At 39.6% G+C, this 26,188-nt stretch overlaps 2 long non-coding RNA genes across 4 annotated transcripts in view; one reads left to right on the forward strand and one right to left on the reverse strand.

Moving 5' to 3' along the window:
* The window catches only part of LOC139036283 (uncharacterized), a 286,771-nt gene that overhangs the window by 67,320 nt on the left and 193,263 nt on the right, over positions 1-26,188 (forward strand). The window lies entirely within an intron of this gene.
* LOC110122361 (uncharacterized) overlaps positions 1-26,188 on the reverse strand; it is a 255,283-nt gene that overhangs the window by 25,380 nt on the left and 203,715 nt on the right. For all 3 annotated transcript variants that reach the window (XR_011488990.1, XR_011488992.1, XR_011488991.1), the window contains one exon: positions 4,732-5,020. This is a non-coding gene — a long non-coding RNA (uncharacterized lncRNA). The remainder of the gene's footprint in view (positions 1-4,731; positions 5,021-26,188) is intronic.

Below are 26,188 nucleotides of genomic sequence, written 5' to 3' on the forward strand. Positions count from 1 at the left end.
CTTTCCTCTGTGTGTGAGGACAGAAGATAGTACTCTGGTATTTCTTAAAATAATGCTAGTTCTTATAAGGATGCCAGATTTATTGGACTAAGACCCCACCCTATGGCTTTATTTAACCTTAATAGCTTCCTTATGAATGCCAAAGAATTGATGCTTTCAAACTCTGGTGCTGGAAAAGACTCCTGAAAGTCCCTTGGACAGCAAAGAGATCAAACCAGACAATCTTAATGGAAATCAACCTTGAATATTCATTGGAAGAACTGATGCTGAAATTGAAGTTCCAATACTTTGGCCACCGGATGCGAAGAACTGACTCATTGGAGAAGACCCTGATGCTGGGAAAGATTGAAGGCAGGAGGAGAAGGGGATGACAGAGGATGAGATGGTTGGATGGCATCACCGACTCACTGGACATGAGTTTGAGCAAGCTCCAGGAATTGGTGATGGACAGGAAAGCCTGGCGTGCTGCAGTCCATGGGGTCACAAAGAGTTGGACATGACTGAGTGACTGAACTGAATTGATGCAGCCAACAGCTGACTCAATGGAAAAGTCCCTCATGCTGGGAAAGATTAAGGGCAGAAAGAGGAGAGGGCATCAGAAGATGAGATGGCTGAATGGCATTACCTGTGCAGTGGACATGAACTTGGGCAAACTTCAGGAAATGATGGAGAGGGAGGCCTGGCATGCTGCAGTCCATGGGGTCGCAAAGAGTCAGACACGAAAGGGCAACTGAACAACAACCTCCTTATGAAAAAGTGAAAGTGTTAATGACTCAGTCATGCCTTACTCTTTGTGAACCCCATGGACTATAGCCCTCCAGTCCTCTCTGTCCATGGAACTCTCCAGGCAAGAATACGCGAATAGGATGTCACTTCCTTCTCCAGAGGATCTTCCCCACCCGGGGATCAAACCCAGATCTCCTGCATTGCTGGCAGATTCTTTACCATCTCAGCCACCAGGGAAGCCCTAGGCTCTATCTTCAAATACAGACACATTGGTAGTTGGAGCTTCAACTTACATATTTCAAGGGAATACAATTCAGTTTACAGCAGTGCTCAAAAATAGTACAATTGTTATTTTTTTCTATTACTTCATTTTTATTATATATCCATTCATACAAAGCTTTATTTCATAGGGATGTGAGACAGTGTGAATGTTTTCAAAGTGAAACTCAACTTCAGTTCCTTGAGGGACTCTCCAGAGCAAAAGTTGTTTAGGAACTGATCAGAGTTACTGATAGAGTGAGATATTAATCCGATCTCTGAGACATGTAGTGGTGGTGATAGGTGTGCCTGTATGTGATGCTATCTATAGAGCACAACATAAAGTCTTGGAAACAGTTCACAGAACTGAGATTTTAGGATATCTTGCATGATTAATGCTGCAAAACTAATGTTTCTTTCCTTTCACCATTTTTTCTCAAGTTAAAATTGAGCCAGGTCTGTGAGCTCCCATGTTGACTAAATTGGAGATCTAGAGTTGATGCTCAAATGCTCAACTAAATGCCTTTTTTTTTTTTTTTCCATTTTGTAAATTGTCATCTTCTTTCTGCCTTATCCTAATCAAAGTATCTCAGAGGTGGTAGGACTCCATGTCTTCAAGAATCAGCATATATTCTAAAGTTCAATGCCTGAATTATTTATTTGGATTTTGGCATTTGGGGGTCATTTTACTGACCACCAAAGATTGACAACACAGAGCAAATGTTAGCAAGATGACGAGTGTTGGCTTCTTAGTCAAAGCAATTTTGAAAGGAAGTGCTAATCTTAAAAAGAGTTCTTTCCAAAGCTTAGAAGTGACAAGCTGCCTGGGGTAGGTGGTAGTTTGCTGGTCAAAGTCACCTGCATTTCCATGCAGAACAATTTTGAAAGAGCTTTTACTCTCTTCTTTTGGCAGGACATTTGTCATCATAATGAAGAGCTGGTATTTACCAGATCCTTTTAAATAAATAATCTGAAAGCAACAGGAGGAAATCTGTAATAATTTACAATCAGCCCTTAATTTAGAGCTGTTTAGATTTTTCACAGTATGCCTGAAATGAACAAAGTTTATACCAAGTTCAAGACTTCCACAATCAAACCTGTTCTCCTGAAGGTGACAGCTTGCTCCTGACACTGAACCCAAGGCCTGGGGTTCATGCCATGTCCTTAGAGCAGTATCTGCATGTTAGGTCTGCAGCTTTCTAGAGGGCTTTATGGGGGAAGGACCACTCTGGGAAAAGGACTGTTCTCCCCAGAGCTAACATTTTTGTTACATCAGCTTCAAGACATGTGAATCTAGATCTGTGCTTGGGGGATGGAAAAAAGAAGAGTAGAAAATCTGATCCTTAATCCACATAGCATGTAAATGAGGTAAGATGACATGACCACTGTACCCTCAAGATCCTATAATGGAGTACTATACAATGTGGATGCAGAACTCAATTCAGGAGTTCTATTTCCCAGAAAAGGGAAAGACTACTGTGGACTGACACAGAAAAAGTGAGACTTCAGCTAAGTCTTTTCACTGTTTCATAAATAGTTATTGAATATTTTCTACATGTCACTCACTGAGTGAGGGGAGGATGGTGATAAAGAATAAATGGTCCCTTGTACAAAAGTGTTATGTTCAAAGGGGGAGAGAAGCAGAAAATATCTGAAAAAGGATTTCAGGTTATAAAAGGGGCAATGAGAAAAATAAACAAGGTATTTACAAGGGATACCTTATAAACAAGGAATAAAAAAGTAAGCTTTAAACAGTGTGGTCAGGGAGGGTCTCCCGAGGTGACATTTTAGCTGCTATTGGATGATAGGAAATATTCAGCCATAAGAACATCCAGCAGGGAAGCACCACTGGATTGGGAACCACCAATGTGAAGGGTGAAAGTGGTGAAGCTGGGTTTGACCGAGCCTGGCTGAGAGCTGTGGGAGCAGACCCAGAGTTACTGATGCTGGGCGTTGGGAAAGTGGTGATTTTAAACAGGAAAATTGGTTAACTTAGAAATGCACTTCATCCTTCCACCTTGGCCCTTTTCTGATATACCTTCCCTGCAGAGGTATGTTAAGTAACATGCTCAGAGCTCCTTGAAGCAAAGCAAATACAGTGAAACCAAAAGCTGATCATGCCCATCAGCCAATCATTCACAGAGCACCTTCAGATCTGAGAGTTAAGGTCTCTATTTCTTTGTTCCTTTTAAAGAGCTTTCATCTTTTCCATCTCTATAAGAAGAGGGGACAATTTACTATTATGATATTTGCTTAACATTAAAATGTGAACCGTGCCTTCCTCGAGACAGTTAGTAGTGTGTGTGCGTGTGCACGTGTATAATGGCCTTGCATCTCTGAAGTCTGACTTGGGGTGGGCCCCAGCTTCCTTTCCTTGCCTCCTGCCATTCACTCATGTGTCAGCTGAGATCTGCCAGAACCCCTCGCTAATGGTTCCCAGGGCTGTGCTTAGGGCCTTGGAGCCGGGGAGCCTTTTTCATGGGGGCTCATCGCTAGAAGTCCCTTCTCTTACAGCTCTGAGAAAGTATGGCTTTAGTGTTTCTGGTTCCCATTCTTTGGAAACCATTGTGAAGGGCTTTCATCATAGTACTCAGTACTGGCCCACCCAACTTGGCATTGCATTCTCCCTAAATCAGTGTATGTGTGGTGGTGTATTATTTCAAATAGGTCATTAACCAAAAGACTCTGTAGTTCCCCTTATAGTGCTATCTTGGGCAGAATATCACCTTGGTCTGTGTTTATTTGTAAACAGCCTCAGGCCCTGAAGTAAAAGAAAGCTTTTTATCCATTAGATGTGCAGGATTAGACCCATATATCCTCCTAATTTACCCTGGAAAGAGGTCTTGGTATATTTTTCTGCACAGACCACAATCTCTGTTCTTGAACAAATTGCTTCCAAGACTGTCTTCCTACAGATCAGTGCGTATTTCTGAAAAGATTCCATCATTGTTTTCCTAATGAAAGAGGAGCAAGAAAAAAAAAAAGATGCCAAATCTTTATAAAAGGTAACTCTTTGATGATAAAATCTTTAGAGAAAAATTCCTAAAGATGAGAACAGGTGAATCAATTGGTCTCTAATTCATACAAGGTGGTGTGGGGTGGAGAGGAGATATGCTAATGTTATTAGGATACTAGATAGAAATGCAAACTTTCTCATTAATATTCAAAGGGATAAATATAAGTACCAAATTCCAATTGTGGGTAACATAAAATTATAACAAAATTGTACATAGCCAGTATTTTCTGAGAGGGGATATTTCTTATCTCTATGGTTAGAAACAAAATAAAAATTTTTGATGAAAATAAAAGTGACCATATTAGGACTGTATTGTTAAGGATGCAGTAAATCTGCAGATATTTACTTCTCCCAGTGCCTTTTTAAATTCTGAATTTGAGACTCACAATATTAAATTTGACTCTACACACATCCTTCCTATGAAAAGCTTCACATATTTTGTGGGTATTACCCACTGTGGTATTATCCTGGTGGCTCAGATGGTAAAGAATCTGCCTGCAACACAAGAGATCCAAGTTCAATCCCTGGGTCGGGAAGATTCCCTCCCGGTCAGGAGAAGGGAATGGCTACCTACTCCAGTATTCTTGCCTGGAGAATTCCATGGGCAGAGGAGCTTGGTGGGCTACAGTAGGACATGACTAAGTGATTTTCTCTGTTTTTCACCCATATTGGGAGTGAAGAATAGAGAGGGAATTCTGTTTAACTTTTCAGGTGGGGTGTTTATAACTCACCTCAGCAATCATCTGGGTTAGGAACAGAATTGGACATAGGAATGTCCAGTCCAGTGTATCAGTCATTGGTCAGAGAAGAGCTGAGCCGTAAATCAGTGCAGCAGGTTCCATGAGGAAGATGGACAGGAAAGGTGACCAGCCTGTAAGTGACTATGCTGACCCACTCAGATCCGTGTTGTCAATTAGGGCTTCCTGCTGGGCACCTGAGGCTGAGGCAGTCGCATCTAATCGCACCCAGCATTAATGGCGAGTACATGCTCTACTCATCACTGGGAGATTACCGGATTACCTGGGATTAAAAAAAGGGAAGGTTGTTGGATCAGTTGACACCAAGTCCAATTTAGGCTTTAAAACTATAACAACTTCTTGGCTTTTAAACAAGCCTATCCTCAACCTTTCTTTTTCAAGGCTAAAAAGCCACCTTGCAAGGGCTTCTCGGAATTGGAAGGCAATGAATTTACAAGTGTTCCTGTGTCCATAATGGGTAGCTATCCAAATTTTAGTTTCCTTGTCTAAAAATCAGGATAATAACATCTACCTCTTAAGGTTGTTGAAGGATTAAACCAGACAAACTAAGTAAAACTCACAGTACTGCCTAGAATATAATGAATCCTCAATAAAAATGAACAATGATCATATACCAGTAATCTTTGGTGTTTTTAGTACATTATTTCCCTTTTCTGAAAATATAAGCATTTTCTAAGAATTATAACTTGGTCTCATTTGTTTCAGACTTGCTACAAACAGATAAATTTACTCATCATCGATCCATCCACTCACCCATGCAGAGAGCAAATATTTTTTGAGTCCCCGTTATGTTTACTCATGTCAGGCAAAGAAGAGAGACAAGGTACCTGCTCCGATTGAATGTAAACTCTTGAGGAAGAGATAGACGAAGCAACAACTAAAGATTATACTATTTAAAATACCAGGTAGTAATAAATAATAGGAGGGAAATGGTGAGAGGATGGAGAATGAGGAGCAGAGATGGGAGCTGTCTTTGACACAGAGTCAGTGAAAGCCTCTGTGGAGGTGACACTTAAGTGAAGGCAGGAATAAACAGAGAGAACGAGGCATTTGATGATCTGGGAAAACACTATTCACGACCAAAGGTATGGAAGAGCAAAGGGGTAGGAAGGAGACTGGCATTTTCAAGGCAAAACAAGACAGCCTCAGGGTCTTAGTTCACTTCTGTTCTAGCAGCCTGCAGGCTGGTCTCCCCGTTTCGGCTCCTACTACAGCCAGCTCCCCACTCAGCAACCAGGGTGCTTTCTTAAAGAATCATGTTATTTCCCAGATCACAACTTTGCAGTTTTCAGTTTTCTGAGTGGTTTCCCATCTCACTCAGGAAAAAATCCAAACCCCTTATGTGGCTTTCAAGGGTCACCCAAGACCAGCTGGCCGCGCCAATCTCCTCCAGCACGATGCTCCTCCTGCTTCCTCCTCTCCAGGAGGGGGGAGGTCAGCATGGCAAGACACGGCTTCAGTTCAGTTCAGTTCAGTTGCTCAGTCGGGTCCAACTCTTTGCGACCCCATGAACCACAGCACACCAGGTCTCCCCGTCCATCACCAACTCCCAGAGTCCACCCAAACCCATGTCCATTGAGTCGGTGATGCCATCCAACCATCTCATCCTCTGTCGTCCCCTTCTCCTCCTGCCCTCAATCTTTCCCAGCATCAGCGTCTTTTCAAACGCGTCAGCTCTTTGCAGCAGGTGGCCAAAGACACGGCTTAGGAGCCCTTGCAGTCGAGGTGAGAACTGAAGGCCAGAGTGGCAGTGCTTGGGTGTTAGATCGCAGGTATGTTTGAGACGAACACTGACGGGACGTGCTGAAGGGTTATCTGTGGCTTCTGGCTTTGTATCTCCTTGGTTTCTCCAAGTTGCCAAGTATTGTTAACGGCTGCTACTTGCTTGGACTTCCTGTCCCTGGGGGCCTTATTCCTCCTTTCCCTGGAGGCATTATTTTTCTGTAGCAAACTAAAAGGCAACACATGGAAAACTTGCTTTTTTAAATGGTCAAATTTTCCCCCAGGAAATTTCATCTCTGCATGACCCCAGAATTGAAGCCATTCTCCAGAATTACAGGAAAATCTTAGCAATGTGGGTGGACATTCTATGGGTAGATAATTCAGGACCCTTAAGAAGGGATGTAAAGGGAAAAGAGATGGAAATCAAGTGATACTTTCAGCATTATTTATGTATGACTGTTCTGATACAGTTTTCACTGAAACAGATATTGACAGAACTGGCTAAAATACTGTATTGAATATTTGTGAGCCTATTTTTTTTTTTTTTACTATGAAACTTACTTTACAAGGTTGAAAATATTAAACGTATTTTGCAAAAAACAATATTCTGGGCTTGGCATGGCAATGGCCTTCAGAACCATGTGTAATCTGGCTCCTATTACCTCTTTCAACCTATTCTAATAGTCTTCTCACTGCCATTTCTAAAAGATACCTCCTTAAAAATTTTGCACTATTATTTTTGCCTGGATATCAGTTCTCCCAGGTGCCAAAATGCTAACTCACTCACATGGTTCTAATCTTGCTCAAATGTCACCCCCTCAATGAGCTGAACCTTGACCATTCTATTTAAACTGCACTCAGCTCACCAACCTCAACCCATTCCCTTGCTCCTGATTCCCCTCTTATCCAGTTCTATGCATTCTACAGCACGTATTCTACTATATAATTTACTTTTGCATTTAGTTTATTGTTTGTCTGGATGAAGTTCCAAGAGGGCAAAGATTTTCAACCTATTTTGCTCACTGAATAGATCAAGTACTTATAATAGGGCCAGGTACATACAGAGGTTTTCAGTGAATGTTTGTTGAGTAGATGAAAGAATGACTGAATTTTTAATTTTGTATTAACATGGTGAGGTAGAGAGTGGAATGAAAGAAATCGCAGGATGAGGACATAAGCCATATATGCCCACCATAAATTCAGATATACCTTCCCACAAGTAGCATTTCTAACATCAAAAAAAAAAAAAAAAAAAAAAAAGCCTTATGAGGAGGAGACATGACTGGACAGAGCTACCCAGCCAATCCTTAGCCTTCTGGCCTTAAATCCCTAGAGACGAAGGATCACCCTCAAGGCCTCCTCCAGAGTACTCCATGAGTAAATAATTCATCCTGAGGAGAAATTTCTAAAATAAGGGCTTTGAAAGAAGTTGGCACTCTCATTGTATCTGATCCCTCCCCTTTGGACCAGGGCCAGGGTTTTCAGGAGATGGGGCTGGAAAAATAGTGGGGCTAATAAAAGCCAAGTCACAGGGCAGCACTGTTTCGTGACCCAGTAGCAGAATGAGATGGCTGTTGGGGGAAGGACATTTCCCTATACACCCACTTCAGTGTGGAAACTATTGGTATGTCAAGAGAAAATGGCCCATTAGGACAGGAGTAGAGAAGTTGCTCCAAGAATTTCATGCATGTCTACTGATAGCTGGGTCTTAACTGCAGGGGGTTTGTACAAACTGCACAGTGATTTCCCCTGGGACCAGAGACCAGAGACCACAGTGTGGGGTCAGGAGGATTGCTAGGAGTGGAGGGATTTAGAAGAAAGTATTCTTCAGCCACATAACTAGGGTTGGGGGAAGGCTTAATAACTGCTAGATAATTTCTGTTGCTGGGGTTTTACAATACCAAGACTGGTGTGCTTGAGGAAATTCCCATTTGGTATGCTTATTGCTCGTGGTCACCATCAGATTGGGGCAATTTCAAGTCAAGGAAGGTCTTTCTAGGCTCTATACCACACAGCCTAGTTTGGTATTAATATGCAGCAGTGGAGGAAAAGAGCTCCTGCACTTAGGCATATGCTTAATATTTCTGGTTATTCTGTTAGAAAATAATCCAAAATCCCCATGGACCTGGGAGTTTTGGGATGAGTCAGGGACAGGACCCAGAATCCTGTCAGTCCTAGAAGGTTTCCTGATCAGTGTCATAAGCTCTCGGTTCCGGGTGGGGTGGTGAAGACCTTTCTACTGGACTGTGGAAATCACATTTGCAAAATGAAGTTAGTAGCACCAGAGTGAAGAAATAAGAATTAAGAAGCCCATTTCTGCGCCATACACATATAAACCGACAGACAGCACAAGAAATTGCTGAGTTTCCTTGGAGGCATCATGGTCCCAAAGTTGTACAGCTTCATGAAGAATGATGTCAGGAAAGAAAGATGTAATACTGCAGAAGGCTCCTGTCGAAAGTCACAGGAAGCAAGTTCTTTACATTTAGGAAGTACTAGCCATTTGATGGATATAAACTTTTTGAGGTTCCACAATCTCCTATTTCTTACTGTCCCTGGGTGCCCTAAGTTGTGTTGGAACAACACAAGGTATAAATGAGCACATGAGTAAAAATACACATTTCCTTTTTGTTTCCCCTCCAGGCAGCAGCAGGCATGCCTGACTTACTGCCAAGTGGTACCGAGGGAAAGAGACACGCATGAGTGGGGTTTCCTTTCAGAGTTTGGTAAGGTAGACCTGTGGCAGTAGCTCCCAGGTTTGGCAAATCTGGATTACTTTAGCAAGAGCTTTGAAAATTATAATTGCTGTGTTCTACCCTAGACTTGCCTGGAGGGAGAGGAACAGGCATCTGTATTCTCATTAGCTCTTCAAGGGACTCTTGGGAATCCAAGGGCCTAGTGTCTAGAGGTACCATGGAAGGGAAAGCTGGTTTAAGGAATCTCTCTGAGATGCGAGAGACAGCTCTGTGGGATGTGGTGTATGTGTTTGGAGAAAAGAGATGGAGAGTGATCAAAATAGGAGAGAGACAGAGGGAAGCAGACAGAAGGAGAGGGAGACTGGGGGCCAGAGATGACAGAGGGAGATAAAGAGATAGGGAAACAGGCAGGAGAGACAGGGAGAGGAAGGGAGACACAGAGAGTCTGACAGAGAGACAGGGACAGAAGGAGAGTGGGTGGAGGAGGGGATCTGAGACCCAGACCCAGGCAGGCACCCAGGACAGACCCTGACACAGAGCAAAAGCAGGCAGCTATGTCCTGAGATGAATAAAAGGAGGACAAAATGTCACCACCGTTCTCAGAGAACAGTCACCATTTCAGAAATCCTTTGATTCTGGACCTTATTCTAGAAAGAAGGAAGGAAAGCACACTTACTGAATGCCTCCTATGCATTTGACCTTGTGCTAAGTATATGAGTTCATTCATGTGTTCACGCACAACCACGAAGGGCATCCCACACGCCAAGTACTGTGGAAGGCAGTGGGATTACAAAGACAGAAAAGACTACCTAGAGAAATATGTGCTATAATTGAGGGGAGCATACTTTGGGAGACCTTGGGAAGGGCTTTCAACTCATACTGGGTGGGGCCAGGGGATGAGTGAGGGAAGGTTTTCAAGAAGAGGTGGCACTTAAAAGGAATGTTAGGTAATTCTAATATTAACTACTCTAAATAGTTCAGTAAGGTTGGAACAGAGGGAGTTAAGGGAGAGAAAGGAAGAAATAGGGATGGGGGATGGTAGAGCCAGAGACTGGAGAGGCAGGGGTGCTGGAGCCAGGTGGTGAGGTGCTTGACTTTATCCTGAGTGCAGTGGGTGATGATGAAGAAGTTAAGGCAGGCAACAACAGGATCACATTTGTGGCCCAGAAGGAATGACCTGGTGGCAGCACAGAGACCGCATTAGGGAGGAGCCTGAGACGAAGCAATGTGGGGAGGAAGGGGTTGACAGGGCTGGAGAGAGAGGAGCGAGTCAAGGACAGTGCCCACGGTTCTTTTTTAGTATGTGATTGGATCATGGTGCCACTTACCACTCACTATTTGCCTTAATATAACTCTTTGGTTTGCCTTCACAATTATCCTATGTCATTTTTAATATAGCAAGGAAGAAAAGCCCTGAAAAAACAAACAAACAGAAAATGGAAGGAAGCTCAAGGTCCCCAACTTGTAAGCTGGGAGCTAGGATCCAATTTCAGGTTGGCCTGAATTCTGACATGATGCTTCCAATGACCCAGGCAGATGAAAAACTTAATAAGGCTTAAAAAAGGAAGAATATGGCTTTGAGTAGGCTGCATTCACAATAGAGACAACATGAGCTAAGAGCTGAAGAGCAGAATCCCAGTACCTGAAATTTATTCTTGACTGCAGTTCGCATGGTGAGATATGACCTCCTTTTTGACAAGGTTATCAATGGTCTCTCGACTATGCTGTGCAGCCTCTTTATGTCTCACTGACGGCAAATAGGATTGAATCAAGATTTTAGAGAGGAAAAAAAACTGCTGTTAAAAATGTCCTTACAAAAAAAGTGACATGACACATCTTAACCTTTGTCTCAGAGATCTGCTTAAACCACCTCCAAAAGTAAGTTGTTTAAAAACAGTTATCTTGCTAGAGGAGTTTAGTAAAAAATTAAATTTTTTTGATGGAAAATAGATCTTTACCCAGAATCTTGTATGGTAGTAATGTGACATGATGCTTTAAAGAGAGTACCTTGTGTACCTAGGCTCTCTAAGCCAAAGTGTTATTATAAAGAAGTCCTCTGACCAGGCCACAGACAGAAATGCAACCACCAAACCTACCTGGGCAACATATGGGTCATCCCTGAAGTCATCAAGTACATCTCAATCTGACTTTGAACTTCTGCTCTTTCTTTGGCTGAAACTGAACTTAGCCTGCGTGTCTAGTATCTTTGAAATTGCCTTTTCCTCTCAGTTTGGGTGGAAACAGCTTCCTCATTAGTGAACTAGCAAACTCTTTATAGAAACCAGTCTTTTCTAATGGTTCAGTGGGTAAAGAATTTGCCTACAATGCCGGCGACACAGGAGATGCAGGTTTGATCCCTGGGTCAGGAAGATCCCTTGGAGAAGGAAATGGTAACCCACTCCAGTATCCTTGCCTGGGAAATCCCACAGACAGAGGCTGGCAGGTTAGTCTATAGGGTTGCAAAAAGTTGGACATGACTGAACAACTAAGCATGCACACACACATTTATAGGAACAGAAAATATACAGGCTATTTGTAACATTTCTGTAATCTACTTTCTCATGCTTTGGGTTGGCTGCATATTAAAGATAGGTTTGATTTAGATTTGCCTCCTATGTTTTTCCCTTAATGCTTATCTTTATCCAACTTGTCTCCCTAAATACACTTTTCTTCTCTCAGAGACAAACACATCCAAGTTAGGAGTTACATTTGTTGGTCTCAACAGTTTGTCGGTTTGTCACTCCCTTTCTTGGGCGTCTACCTGCTGGGGCTTGCGCTGGGGCTCCCAACACCTTGGCTTCCCCATCTGTTGGATTGCCTCCACTCACCTTGAGAGATCACTGTGAGGCATACAGCTCATAAATGTCACCATAAACCACTCTGCAAAAATATGTCTCAACATCTGTGATGCCAGATTCAGAAGAGCTTGACTGTGTGTGTCTGGTCAAAAGAAAAGTGAAGTGGCCTCTTGATGCCAGACAGCCAAGTGAGGGGCTGGCAGTGTTCATGTTTCTGATGGGCCTGGGCTGCATTTTCTTCATCTGTCTTTGCTAGCAGTGACATGCTCTAGTATTCTTTCCCATTTATAGCAGCCAGCAGGCTTACAGGTCAATTCCTTTTCTTTTTCTTCAGTTACTTAGAAGGGCCCTTCTTTCCCCAGTTTTTAAGAGCAGGGATTTCAGACAGTAACCCCACCCTTGCACAGCAGGTCACGTAAATGCCTAGGCGCCACCCTCCCCATGTGGGCAGTTGGCCCATTTATGCAAGAGAACAATGAGGAGATGGTTCCTTGGCATCTGCTTCTTTGGCAATGGAGGAGAAGGAGGTGGCTGAAGCCAGACATGTTGGCTCCATGCACATGCCCAAGCCTTTTATAAAGTCTCACCCTATTGAGCAACAAGAAGGCGACTGTCTCCATGTTAACACCACCAATGACAATGTTAAAACTGAGTTGGCTAGGTTTTTTTCATTGAAATCCTGGCTCAAAGGGCGTGTCCACGTGTCTGCAAAGCATAAATGGCAAGAACCAAAAGAGGAGAGAAGCAAAGTGAAATGACTCCTTTCTTGGCAGGGAAAAAAAACAGATTCCAGTTGAGAATAAAGGCGATTACCACTACAACTGGACAAAGACCTAGTTTAAAGACAATCACCAATCATTTAAACATAGAAGTCTTTAGGTCTCTGAAACTCAGTCACCTATAAACTGAACTAGCTAGATAACTGTTAATTTACTATTCAGTTCAAATGCGCTTTCTGCCATCATTTTCAAATTCTTCTGCTGAGTTAGAACCATGCCACACCTACTATTGCAGGTATTCATCTGCCTCCTTGCCTTTGTACCTGCTGTCCTCTCTGCCTGAAATACCCTTTCAGCCTTTTTACACTTGATGGTGGTGGTTTAGTCGCTAAGTCATGCGACTCTTGCAATCGCATGGTCTGTAGCTCGCCAAGCTCCTCTGTCCATGGGATTCTCCAGGAGATCTTCCCAACCCAGGGATCAAACCCCTGTCTCCTGCATTGCAGGCAGATTCTTTACCAACTGAGCCACCAGGGAAGCCCTCCTTCCCTGTATTACCCTTGGGGAATGCATATTCACTTTCTAAATTCCATCTCAAAGATCTCCACCTTTTATGTGCCCCTCCCCCCAGCAGAACTGGTTGCTCCTGAGAGGCTCTGTTCAAATTATACCACAGGATTATTATTATCATTATTCTTTTTAAATTTGAAGGCTGTTTCTTGTTCATTCTGTATTCTTGGCACTTTGTACAATCCTACATACTGGGCACAATTAACTTTGTCTGTTCTAACGATAGGGAAGAAGCCTTTTAGTTATCCAGACTTTAGTTAATAATTTGTTAAGATGGGCTCTGATTTCTGACACATGCTCTCAATTTTTGACTTCATACAGTTTTTCCTATTTTCATACAATCTGAGGCTGAATGTGGAGAATCCATATTGCTTTAAAAAAAGTTGTATCCAAGTCAGTAAAATCTTCCTTTAGAGTAGAATCTAGGACTTTGGTATTTTGCCATGTAGGTGAAGGGAGAGAGGTTCAAACATGACTAAGAAAGCCAGTGTAGGTTGAAAAAAAGGAGGAATGATACCAAGAAAGCAAATTTTCTCTCTAGTACAAAATGATGTTTCTTGAAATTGGGTGTGTCAACTAAAGCTACCTTCAGGCAGATTTTACTTGCATAACCTGCATATATTAGAATCTAGAGTTTTGACTGACCTTAGCTTCAAAGGCAGGAATTTTATTTGAATAAATTCTTTCATCCTTTTATTAGATCAATCATCAGTTTTCTTAAGACTCCAGGCATATTTATCTTCCTGCATTCTTTCACCTATAGTAGAAGAAAGCCAGTTCCTCTCAGCCCTTCACATTGACAAATTTCCTTGAAATTAGATAAAGTGAATCCACTTAATTTTTAAGGAGAATTTAAAATGTAAATTAGAGAAACAAAATCATCTGTAACACTGATACCTGAAGATAACCATTGCTAACATATTTATTGGCTCATTCTTTCAACAACTATTTCTTGGTATATAAGTTAATTTCCAGAGATATTTGTTGCATCTATATGCCCACATCCACATTTTTTTATTTTGCAGAAATTGGATCCTAATATCTTTACTGTACTATTAGTATTTAATGTACTGTTTGCATACTTCTCTCCCAAGCATTGTTTTATGGTTTACCATGATTCATTTAACCAGTTTATTATTAATACATACTTTGACTAGTTCTAAAGTTTTGATATTTTAAACAGAACTGTAAGGAATATCCTATAGATATTACTTTGCTTTCTTGTCCAGTTGTTTCCTTAGTACAATTTTTAAATTAAAAATTCTGGGGAAAAAGTGTTGCAATTTTTAAAGATTTTGGTGTATTAGGCTAGTTTTTGCTCAGAAACATGGAATTATTTTTTATTGAATTATAGCTGACATACAATATTATATTAGTTTCAGGTATACAACAATGATTTGATGTTTTTATATGTTATGGAATGATCTGCTTGATAAGTCTAGTTACCATCTGTCACCATACTAAGTTATTATAATACTGATTATACTGTCTATACTGTACATGACATCCCTGTGACTTATTTACTTTACAGCTAGAAATCTGTACCTCTTAATCCTCTTCACCTGCTTTGATCAATCCCCCATCCACCTCTTCTATGGCAACCACAAGTTCGTCCTCTGTGTCTACGAATCTGTTTTGTTTCATTTATCTTTTAGATTCCACATGTAAGTTAAGTCATATAGTATTTGTATTTTTTTCTCTAACTTATTTCACTAAGCATAATACCCTCTAGGCCACTCATGTTGAAGCAAATGGCCAGACTTAATTATTTTTCATGACTGAGTAATGTATATACACATATATAACATCTTCTGTATCCATTCATCTTTCAATGGGTACTTAGGTTGCTTCCATGTCTTGACTATTGTAAATAGTGCTTCCATGAACATAGGTGTTCATTGGAAGGACTGATGCTGAAGCTGAAACTCCAATACTTTGGCCACCTCATGTGTAGAGTTGACTCATTGGAAAAGACCCTGATGCTGGGAGGGACTGGGGGCAAGAGGAGAAGGGGACTACAGAGGATGAGATGGCTGGATGGCATCACCGACTCGATGGACATAGGTTTGGGTGGACTCTGGGAGTTGGTGATGAACAGGGAGGCCTGGCATGCTGCGATTCATGGGGTCGCAAAGAGTCGGACACGACTAAGCGACTGAACTGAACTGAACTGAACATAGGAGTACCTATATCTTTTTGAATTAGTATTTTAGTTTTCTTTAGATAAATACCCAGAAGTGGAATGGCTGGACTGTATAGTAGTTCTATTTTTTAAGTTTTAAGAAATCTCTGTACTGTTTTCCACTGTGGCTATACTAATTTACATTCCTACCAACAGTATATGACGGTTCCCTTTTTTCCACATCCTCACCAACCGTTTTTTTTTTTTTTTTTGTCTTTTTGATAATAGCTATTCTAATAGGTATAAGGTGGTGGTATCTTATCATGATTTTGATTTACATTTATCTGATGATCAGTGATGTTGAACACCTTTTCATGTGTTTGTTGGCCATCTGTATGTCTTCTTTAAAAAATGTCTGCTCAGATCCTCTGCCAATTTTATAATTGGGTGTTTTTTAAAAAATATTGAGTTGTATAAATTCTTCATATATTTTGGATATCCACGTCTTATTGGTTACATAGTTTGCAAATATTTTCTCCCGTTCAGTAGGCTGCCTTTTTGTTTTGTTCACTGTGCAAAAGCTTTCTAATTTGATGTAGTCCCATTTATTTATTTTTGCTTTTGTTGCCCTTGCCTGAGGAGACATATCCAAAAAATACTACTAAGATCAATCAATTGATAGATCATCCAGACAGAAGCAAAAAGGAAACACTGGCCTTAAATGACACATTATAGTAATGAATTTAATAGGTATATACAGAATATTTCATTGAACTACAACAGAATACATTCTTTTCAAGTGCACATGAAACATTTTCCAGGAGAGATCACATGTTAGGCCACAGAATAAATCTCAAAAAATTAAGAAGACTGAAATAGCATCAAGTATCTTTTTTTGACTACAATTGTATAGGAATTAGAAATCAATTTTAGGAACAAACTTGGAAAATATACAAATATGTGGAGACTAATGCTGGAAAAGATTGAAGGCAGGAGGAGAAGGGGATGACAGAGGATGAGATGGTTGAATGGCATCACCGACTCAACGGACATGAATTTGAGTAAACTGGGAGTTGGAGAGGGACAGGGAGGCCTGGCGTGTTGCAGTCCATGGGGTTGCAAAGTGTCGGACACGACTGAGCGACTGAACTGAACTGAAACAACAAGCAACTAAACAATCAATGGGTAAATGAAAAAAAAAAAAAAAAAAAACCTCTTGTATCACTTGTTTGAGTGCCTGTTTTTCCCATACCTTTACCAACATGAGGTATCATCATTATTTAAGACTCTTACTAATCTGATATGTTAAAAATGATATGTTGACTCCTTAGTTGTATTGATCATGTCTTTGTAGTACATTTGTGTTTCTTCCTTCACAAATTCCCTATGTAATTTTTGCCTTCTCTTTAAAGTTATTGCTTTTTCTTATTGATTTGTAAAAGCTCATTATACATTAACTATAACCTCACTATCTAGTAAAGTTATTCCTAAAATATTAACCTTTTCTTTTGTTTATTGTCTTTTATTCTTTTATTACTCATTAAAGAACTTTCATGAAAAATAAGGGTATTCATAATCTTGCTCTTAATGTGAATGTTTTTTTTCTGAAGGCCACTGAATTGTTATTCTTCTCAAAATGTGTAACTTCAGAGCCAGAAAAGTGATTGGTCAAACTGAAGATTTAGATAAGCAATATGCTCAGACTTCTTTTCTAACTAAACTGTTTATTTTCATTTCTGTACCTTACTTTTGGCACCCACGTGTCATGTGAAGATAATTTTATAAAAGATAAACATTTTTATATGCCAAGGGAATATTCTTATAGCTCCACAGTTTGTTGGATTTTTAAGAAATGAGTCCAGGTGATAAATAATTGACATAGTTGGAAAGGATTTTCTTTGCAACTCTGGATAAGGAATGAGCACTGAAGTGAAACTGTAAACCTAGTAGAGAGATGGACACTTCCTGAGTTGAAAAGAGATGACTCTGGGACAAAAACTTCTCTTCAGACCTTGAAATATAAATAGATTTTTCAGTTTCCTTTTTTTGTTTGTTTGTTTTCAATCAGGTTATCATAGATTTTCCTATATTATTTTTTATCCAAATGAAATATTTCCTTCTCATCTCAATTTCTTTGTTCTTATTATGAATTTGTTTAAAGTAATAAGTATTCTCCTCCATTCCATTTCTTTGTTTCCTGAACTTGGATGGCTCTCAGTCCATAAGACTTTTTTAAATATTGAGTGTTATTTCAACAAGGCTAGAATTATTAAGTATATATGTATTGTATGTCTTGACCTTTAAAAAATTTAACTTTTCCATTATTCACATAATGTGTGTCCACAATGCAGCCTTGGGAGGCTCAGTCTATTTCAACACCATCTGAAATCCTAAAGGAAATTACCAAGAAAAGGAAACATTGTTTCTTCAACCTAGTAAAAGCTGATATTCTGTGCACAGTATTTTGGAAGTAGAATTTCCAGAAAAACCTGTGTAAAAAGAGGTAGCTACTGCAATGGACAATGAGAGAATATGCAGGGAGCATCTAGAAGGGAAGAATACTTAGCCAGTCATTTTTATACATTGGATGTTTTTAATGGACTATCAGTTCAGTCGCTCAGTCGTGGACTATACTTTTTGTTATTCACAATATATACAAAACTTTAAAAAGTTAGTTATAGTTAGTGTATTATAAAAAAGTCATAATTTTTCCTCTATGAGATTTCTTTTTTTAATTAATTAATTAATTTTAACTGGAGGCTTATTACTTTACAATATTGCAGTGGGTTTTGCCATACATTGACATGAATCAGCCATGGGTGTACATGTGTTCCCCCTCCTGAACCCCCATCCCACTTCCCTCCCCATTCCATCCCTCAGGGTCTCATGCATCAAACCTGGGCTGGCGATCTCTTTCACATATGATAACATACATGTTTCAATGCTATTCTCTCAAATCATCCCACCCTTGCCTTCTCCCACAGAATCCAAAAGACTGTTCTTTACATCTGTGTCTCTTTTGCTGTCTCGCATATAGGGTCATTGTTACCATCCTTCTAAATTTCATATATATGCCTTAGTATACTATATTGGTGTTTTTCTTTCTGACTTACTTCACTCTGTATAATAGGCTCCAATTTCATCCACCTCATTAGAACTGACTCAAATGCATTCTTTTTAATGGCTGAGTAATATTCCATTATGTATATGTACCACAATTTTCTTATCCATTCGTCTGCTGATGGACATCTAGGTTGCTTCCATGTCCTGGCTATTGTAAACAGTGCTGTGATAAACATTGGGGTACATGTGTCTCTTTCAATTCTGGTTTCCTTGGGGTGTATGCCCAGCAATGGGATTGCTGGGTCATATGGCAGTTCTATTTCCAGTTTTTTAAGGAATCTCCACAGTGTTCTCCATAGTGACTGTCCTAGTTTGCATTCCCACCAACAGTGTAAGAGGGTTCCCTTTTCTCCACACCTTCTCCAGCATTTATTGTTCATAGACTTTTTGATAGCAGCCATTCTGACTGGCGTGTAATGGTACCTCATTGTGGTTTTGATTTGCATTTCTCTGATAATGAGTGATGTTGAGCATCTTTTCATGTGTTTGTTAGTCATCTACATGTCTTCTTTGGAGAAATGTCTGCTTAGTTCTTTGGCCCATTTTTTGATTGGGTCGTTTATTATTCTGGAATTGAGCCGCAGAAGCTGCTTGTATATTTTTTAGATTAATTCTTTGTCAGTTGCTTTGTTTGCTATTATTTTCTCCTGTTCTGAAGGCTGTCTTTTCATCTTGTTTATAGTTTCCTTCGTTGTGCAAAAGCTTTTAAGTTTAATTAAGTCCCATTTGTTTACTTTTGCTTTTATTTCCATTACTCTGGGAGGTGGGTCATAGAGGATCCTGCTGTGATTTATGTCAGAGACTGTTTTGCCTATATTTTCCTCTAGGAGTTTTATAGTTTCTGGTCTTACATTTAGATCTTTAATCCATTTTGAGTTTATTTCTGTGTATGGTGTTAGAAAGTGTTCTAGTTTCGTTCTTTTACAGGTGCTTGACCAGTTTTCTCAGCACCACTTGTTAAAGAAATTGTCTTTTCTCCATTGTATATTTTTGCCTCCTTTGTCAAAGATAAGGTGTCCATAGGTTGGTGGATTTATCTTTGGGCTTTCTATTTTGTTCCACTGATCTGTATTTCTTTCTTTGTGCCAGTACCATACTATCTTGATGACTGTAGCTTTGTAGTAGACTCTGAAGTCAGGCAGATTGATTCCTCCAGTTCCATTCTTCTTTCTCAAGATTGCTTTGAAAACAAAAAGAAAAAAAGATTGCTTTGGCTATTTGTGGCTTTTTGTATTTCCATACAAATTGTGAAATTATTTGTTCTAGTTCTGTTAAAAATACTATGGGTAGCTTGGTAGGGATTGCATTAAATCTATAGATTGCTTTGGGTAGTATACTCATTTTCACTATATTGATTCTTCTGATCCATGAACATGGTATATTATTCCATCTATTTGTGTCATCTTTGATTTCTTTCATCAGTGTCTTATAGTTTTCTATATATAGGGCTTTTATTTCTTTAGATAGATTTATTCCTAAGTATTTTATTCTTTTTGTCTCAATGGTGAATGGAATTGTTTCCTTAATTTCTCCTTCTGTTTTCTCATTGTTAGTGTATAGGAATGCAAGGGATTTCTGTGTGTTAATTTTATATCCTGCAATTTTACTATATTCATTGATTAGCTCTAGTAATTTTCTGGTTGATTCTTTAGGGTTTTCTATGTAGAGGATCATGTCATCTGCACACAGTGAGAGTTTTATTTCTTCTTTTCCAATCTGGATTCCTTTTATTTCTTTTTCTTCTCTGATTGCTGTGGCTAAAACTTCCAAAACTATGTTGAATTGTAGTGGTGAGAGTGGACACCCTTGTCTTGTTCCTGATTTTAGGAGACATGCTTTCAATTTTTCACCACTGAGAATAATGTTTGCTGTGGGTTTATCATATATGGCTTTTATTATGTTGAGGTATGTTCCTTCTATTCCTGCTTCCTGGAGAGTTTTTATTATAAATGGATGTTGAATTTTGTCAAAGGCTTTCTCTGCATCTACTGAGATAATCATGTGGATTTTATCTTTCAATTTGTTAATGTGGTGTATCACATTGATTGATTTGCAAATATTGAAGAATCCTTGCATCCCTGGGATAAAGCCCACTTGGTCATGATGTATGATCCTTTTAGTATGTTGTTGGATTCTGTTTGCTAGAATTTTGTTAAGGATTTCTGCATCTATGTTCATCAGTGTTATTGGCCTGTAGTTTTCTTTTTTGTGTGTGGCATCTTTGTCAGGTTTTGGTATTAGGGTGCTGGTGGCCTCATAGAATGAGTTTGGAAGTTTATCTTCCTCTGCAATTTTCTAGGAGAGTTTGAGTAGGATAGGTGTTAGCTCTTCTTTAAATTTTTGGTAGAATTCAGCTGTGAAGCCATCTGGTCCTGGGCTTTTGTTTGCTGGAAGATTTCTGATAACAGTTTCAATTTCTGTGCTTGTGATGGGTCTGTTAAGGTTTTTTGAGTTCTTTCTGGTTCAGTTTTGGAAAGTTGTACTTTTCTAAGAATTTGTCCATTTCTTCCAAGTTGTCCATTGCATTGGCATATGGTTGCTGATAGTAGTCTCTTATGATCCTTTGTATTTCTGTGTCGTCTGTTGTGATTTCTCCATTATCATTTCTAACTTTGTTGATTTGATTCTTCTCCCTTTCTTTCTTGATGAGTCTGGCTAATGGTTTGTCTATTTTATTTATCTTCTCAAAGAACGAGATTTTAGCTTTGTTGATTTTTACTATGGTCTCCTTTGTTTCTTTTTCACTTATTTCTGCCCTAATTTTTATGATTCGTTTCCTTCTACTAACCCTGGGGTTCTTCATTTCTTTTTTCTCTATTTGCTTTTGGTGTAAAGTTAGGTTATTTATTTGATTTTTCTCTTGTTTCTTGAGGTAAGCTTGTATTGCTATGAACCTTCCCCTTAGCACTGCTTTTACTGAATCCCATAGGTTTTGGGTTGTTGTGTTTTCATTTTCATTCATTTCTATGCATATTTTAATTTCCTTTTTTATTTCTTCCATGATTTGTTGGTTATTCAGAAGCATGTTGTTTTGCCTCCATGTTTGTATTTTTAATAGTTTTTTTTTTCCTGTTGTTGACATCTAATCTTTCCACATTGTGATAAAAAAAAGATGCTTAGAATGATTTCAATTATTTTGAATTTACCAAGGCTAGATTTATGGCCCAGGATGTGATATAGCCTGGAGAAGGTTCTGTGTGCACTTGAGAAAAAGGTGAAATTCATTGTTTTGGGGTGAAATGACCTGTAGATATCAATTAGGTCTAACTGGTCCATTGTATAATTTAAAGTTTGTGTTTCCTTGTTCATTTTCTGTGTAGTTGATCTATCCATAGTTGTGAGTGGGGTATTAAAGTCTCCCACTACTATTGTGTTACTGTTAATTTCCCCTTTCATAATTGTTAGCATTTACCTTACATATTGCAGTGCTCCTATGTTGGGTGCATATATACTTATAATTGTTATATCTTCTTCTTGGATTGATCCTTTGATCATTATGTAGTGTCCTTCTTTGTCTCTTTTCATAGCCTTTATTTCAAAGTCTATTTTATCCGATATGAGTATTGCTACTCCTGCTTTCTTTTGGTCTCCATTTGCATGAAATATCTTTTTACAGCCCTTCATTTTCAGTCTGTATATGTGTCCTTTGTTTTGAGGTGGGTCTCTTGTAGACAGCATATATATGGGTCTTGTTTTTGTATCCATTCAGCCAGTCTTTGTCTTTTGGTTGGGGCATTCAACCCATTTACATTTAAGGTAATTGTTGATAAGTATGAGCCTGTTGCCATTTACTTTGTTGTTTTGGGTTTGAGTTTATACACCTTTTCTGTGTTTCCTGTCTACAGAAGATCCTGCAGCATTTGTTGAAGAGCTGGTTTGGTGGTGCTGAATTCTCTCAGCTTTTGCTTGTCTGTAAAGCTTTTGAATTCTCCTTCATATCTGAATGAGATTCTTGCTGGGTACAGTAATCTGGGTTGTAGGTTATTCTCTTTCATTACTTTAAGTATGTCCTGCCATTCCCTTCTGGCCTGAAGAGTTTCTATTGAAAGGTCAGGTGTTATCCTTATGGGAATCTCCTTGTGTGTTATTCGTTGTTTCTCCCTTGCTGCTTTTAATATTTGTTCTTTGTGTTTGATCTTTGTTAATTTGATTAATATGTGTCTTGGGGTGTTTTGCCTTGGGTTTATCCTGTTTGGGACTCTCTGGGTTTCTTGGACTTGGGTGACTATTTCCTTCCCATTTTAGGGAAGCTTTCAACTGTTATCTCCTCCAGTATTTTCTCATGGCCTTTCTTTTTGTCTTCTTCTTCTGGGACTCCTATGGTTTGAATGTTGGGGTGTCTGACATTGTCCCAGAGGTCTCTGAGGTGGTCCTCATTTCTTTAATTCTTTTTTCTATTTTCCTCTCTGCTTCATTTATTTTCACCATTTTATCTTCCACCTTGCTTATCCTCTCTTCTGCCTCACTTATTCTACTGTTGGTTCCCTCCAGAGAGTTTCTGATCTCAGTTATTACATTATTCATTATTGATTGACTCTTTTTTATTTCTTCTAGGTACTTGTTAAACATTTCTTGCATCTTCTCAATCCTTGTCTCCAGAGTATTTATCTGTAACTCCATTTTGTTTTCAAGATTCTGGATCATTTTTACTATCACTATTCTGAATTCTTTTTCAGGTAGACTCCCTATCTCCTCCTCTTTTGTTTGATTTGGTGGGCATTTATCATGTTCCTTTACCTGATGAATATTTCTCTGCCTTTTCATCTTGTTTAGATTTCTGTGTTTGGGGTGGCCTTTCTGTATGCTGGAAGTTTATGGTTCCTCTTTATTGTGGAGGTTCCTCCCTGTGGGTGAGGTGGATGAGTGGCTTGTCAAGGTTTCCTGGTTAGGGAAGCTTGCATCAGTGTTCTGGTGGATGGAGCTGGATCTCTTCTCTCTGGAGTGGAATGAAGTGTCTGGTAGTGAGTTTTGAGGTGTCTGTGGGTTTGGTGTGAATTTTGGCCACCTGTATTTTAATGCTTAGGGTTATGTTTCTGCATTGTTAGAGAATTAGCTTGGTATGTCTTGCTCTGCAACTTATTGGCTCTTGGGTGTAGCTTGGTTTCAGTGTAGGTATGAGGCTTTTGGATGAGCTCTTGTTGATTAATGTTCCCTGGAGTCAGGAGTTTTCTTGTGTTCTCAAGTTTTGGATTTAAGCCTCCTGCCTCTGGTTTTCAGTCTTATTCTACAACAGCCTCAAGATTTCTCCATCCATACTGCACCAATGATAAAACATCTCCTTTTGAAGACAATGGACTGCTTTTCTGGGTGCCTGTGTTCCTCCACCAGCATCCAGAAGTTGTTATGTGGAATTTGCTCAGCGTTCAAATGATCTTTTGATGAATTTGTGGGGGAGAAAGTGGTCTCCCTGTCCTATTCCTCCACCATCTTAGGACTGCCTCTCTTTATGAGATTTCTAAATTAGAATAATAATCCATGCTACTTGGGTCCATCCATGACCCAAGCCCAGCAATTCCCATTAGATGGTAATCTTTGGGATTTAGGGGTGAACAATCAAAATTCCCAGAAATTTTCAGGAATTTATGAAAACATAAGTTGTTTCTGTCTTTAAAATATTTCTAATATTTTTATATGCTTTACTCACAATATTATGGATTGCTAAAATATTTTATTTTACAGACATAACTTAGACATACTGTGGACATTGGACATATTGTGGATTCAGTTCCAGACCATCACAATAAAGGGAATATCCCACTAAAGCAAGTCACATGAAGTTTTTGGCTTCCTCAGTTCAGTTCAGTTCAGTCGCCAAGTTGTGTCCGACTCTCTGTGACCCCAAGGACTGTAGCATACCAGGCCTCCCTGTCCATCACCAACTCCCAGAGTTTACTCAGACTTATGTCCATTGAGTTGGTGACGCCATCCAACCATCTCATCCTCTGTCATCCCCTTCTCCTCCTGCCTTCAATCTTTCCCAGCATCAGGGTCTTTTCAAATGAGTCAGTTCATCGCATCAGGTGGCCAAAGTATTGGAGTTTCAGCTTCAGCATCAGTCCTTTCACTGAATATTCATGACTTATTTCCTTTAGGATGGACTGGTTGGATCTCCTTGCAGTCCAAGGGATTCTCAAGAGTCTTCTCCAACACCACAGTTCAAAAGCATCAATTCTTTGGCACTTAACTTTCTTTATAGTTCAAGTCTCACATCCATATGTGACTACTTTGGCTTCCTAGTGAATATAATAGTTATGTTTATACCATACTGTAGTCTATTAAGTAATCTACATATGCAAAAGCATTATGTCTAAAAAGCAATGTGCATGTGTGCTGGAGAAGGCAATGGCACCCCACTCTAGTCTTCTTGCCTGGGAAATCGCATGGACGGAGGAGCCTGGTAGGCTGCAGTCCATGGGGTGGCTAAGAGTCGGACACGACTGAGCGACTTCACTTTCACTTTTCACTTTCATGCACTGGGGAAGGAAATGGCAACCCACTCCAGTATTCTTGCCTGGAGAATCCCAGGGACAGGAGCCTGGTGGGCTGGTGTCTATGGGGTCGCACAGAGTCGGACACGACTGAAGCGACTTAGCAGCAGCATGTGTGCTAAGTTGCTTCAGTTTTGTTGACTCTTTGTGACCCCATGGACTGTAGCCTTCCAGGCTCCTCTGTCCTTAGGATTCTCCAGGCAAGAATACTGGAGTGGGTTCCCACTTCCTCCTCCAGGGGATCTTCCCAACCCAGGGATCAAACCCGTGTTGGCTGTAGCTCCTGCACTGCAGGTGGATTCTTCACTGCTGAGCCACTGGGGAAGCCCAAAAAGCAGTGTTCATACTTTAATTCAAAATGATAAAAATTGCTAACCATCATCTAAATCTTCAGCAAGTTGTAATATTTTTGCAAAAGTAGCATCAACAATTACTCATCACAGATCACTATAGCAAGTGTAATAATAATGAAAAGTTTGAAATATTGTGAGATTAGCAAAATATGACACAGAGACAGTGAGCAAATGCTGTTGGAGAAAGGATGCCAGTAGACTTGCTAAATACAGGGTCACCACAAATCTTCAACTTGTAAAACGTGCAATATCTGAAGAGCTCAACAAAGCAAGGCATGATAAAACAAGGTATGTCTGTAATGAGTAAGAAACATCAAGAATGGTAGTATTTACAAAGAACTTCTTTGCCTATAAGAAATATTCAAATGCTATAAAATGCCAGCAAACACTACTGGGTAGTATTCAAATAACATAGCTCTTAGATCTCTCAACCCTATGTAGAACTATGTCTCTAAATTGCCAATTTAAAAACTTGTATTGCTTCCAAAACTTATTTCTTGGAATACCACTCATGGGATGTTTAAAGTATTCTATGTATATAAATGTAATAAAATTTATTTTATTTGTGTGAAGCACTGTGAGCACCTGCCAGCACCATAAATGTTTACCTATAACATGGCAACAGTTACCAGTCAGACTGACCACTTAGATCATGACCTCTTAATCCCTATGTGTTCCTGACCCCATTCCCAGAGATTCTGGTCAACCTTAACCTTTGACTCTGTATCCACATTCCCTGCTACTGCTTTTGACCTGGTATCAGTGGAGCTCTTCAAATCAGTAACATCTTTACATCAATGGCTATGTTTTAGTTCTTGCAGGATAATTAGATAATTTTT

Source organism: Odocoileus virginianus, chromosome 1 (assembly GCF_023699985.2).
Source record: "Odocoileus virginianus isolate 20LAN1187 ecotype Illinois chromosome 1, Ovbor_1.2, whole genome shotgun sequence".
Lineage (NCBI taxonomy): Eukaryota > Metazoa > Chordata > Mammalia > Artiodactyla > Cervidae > Odocoileus > Odocoileus virginianus.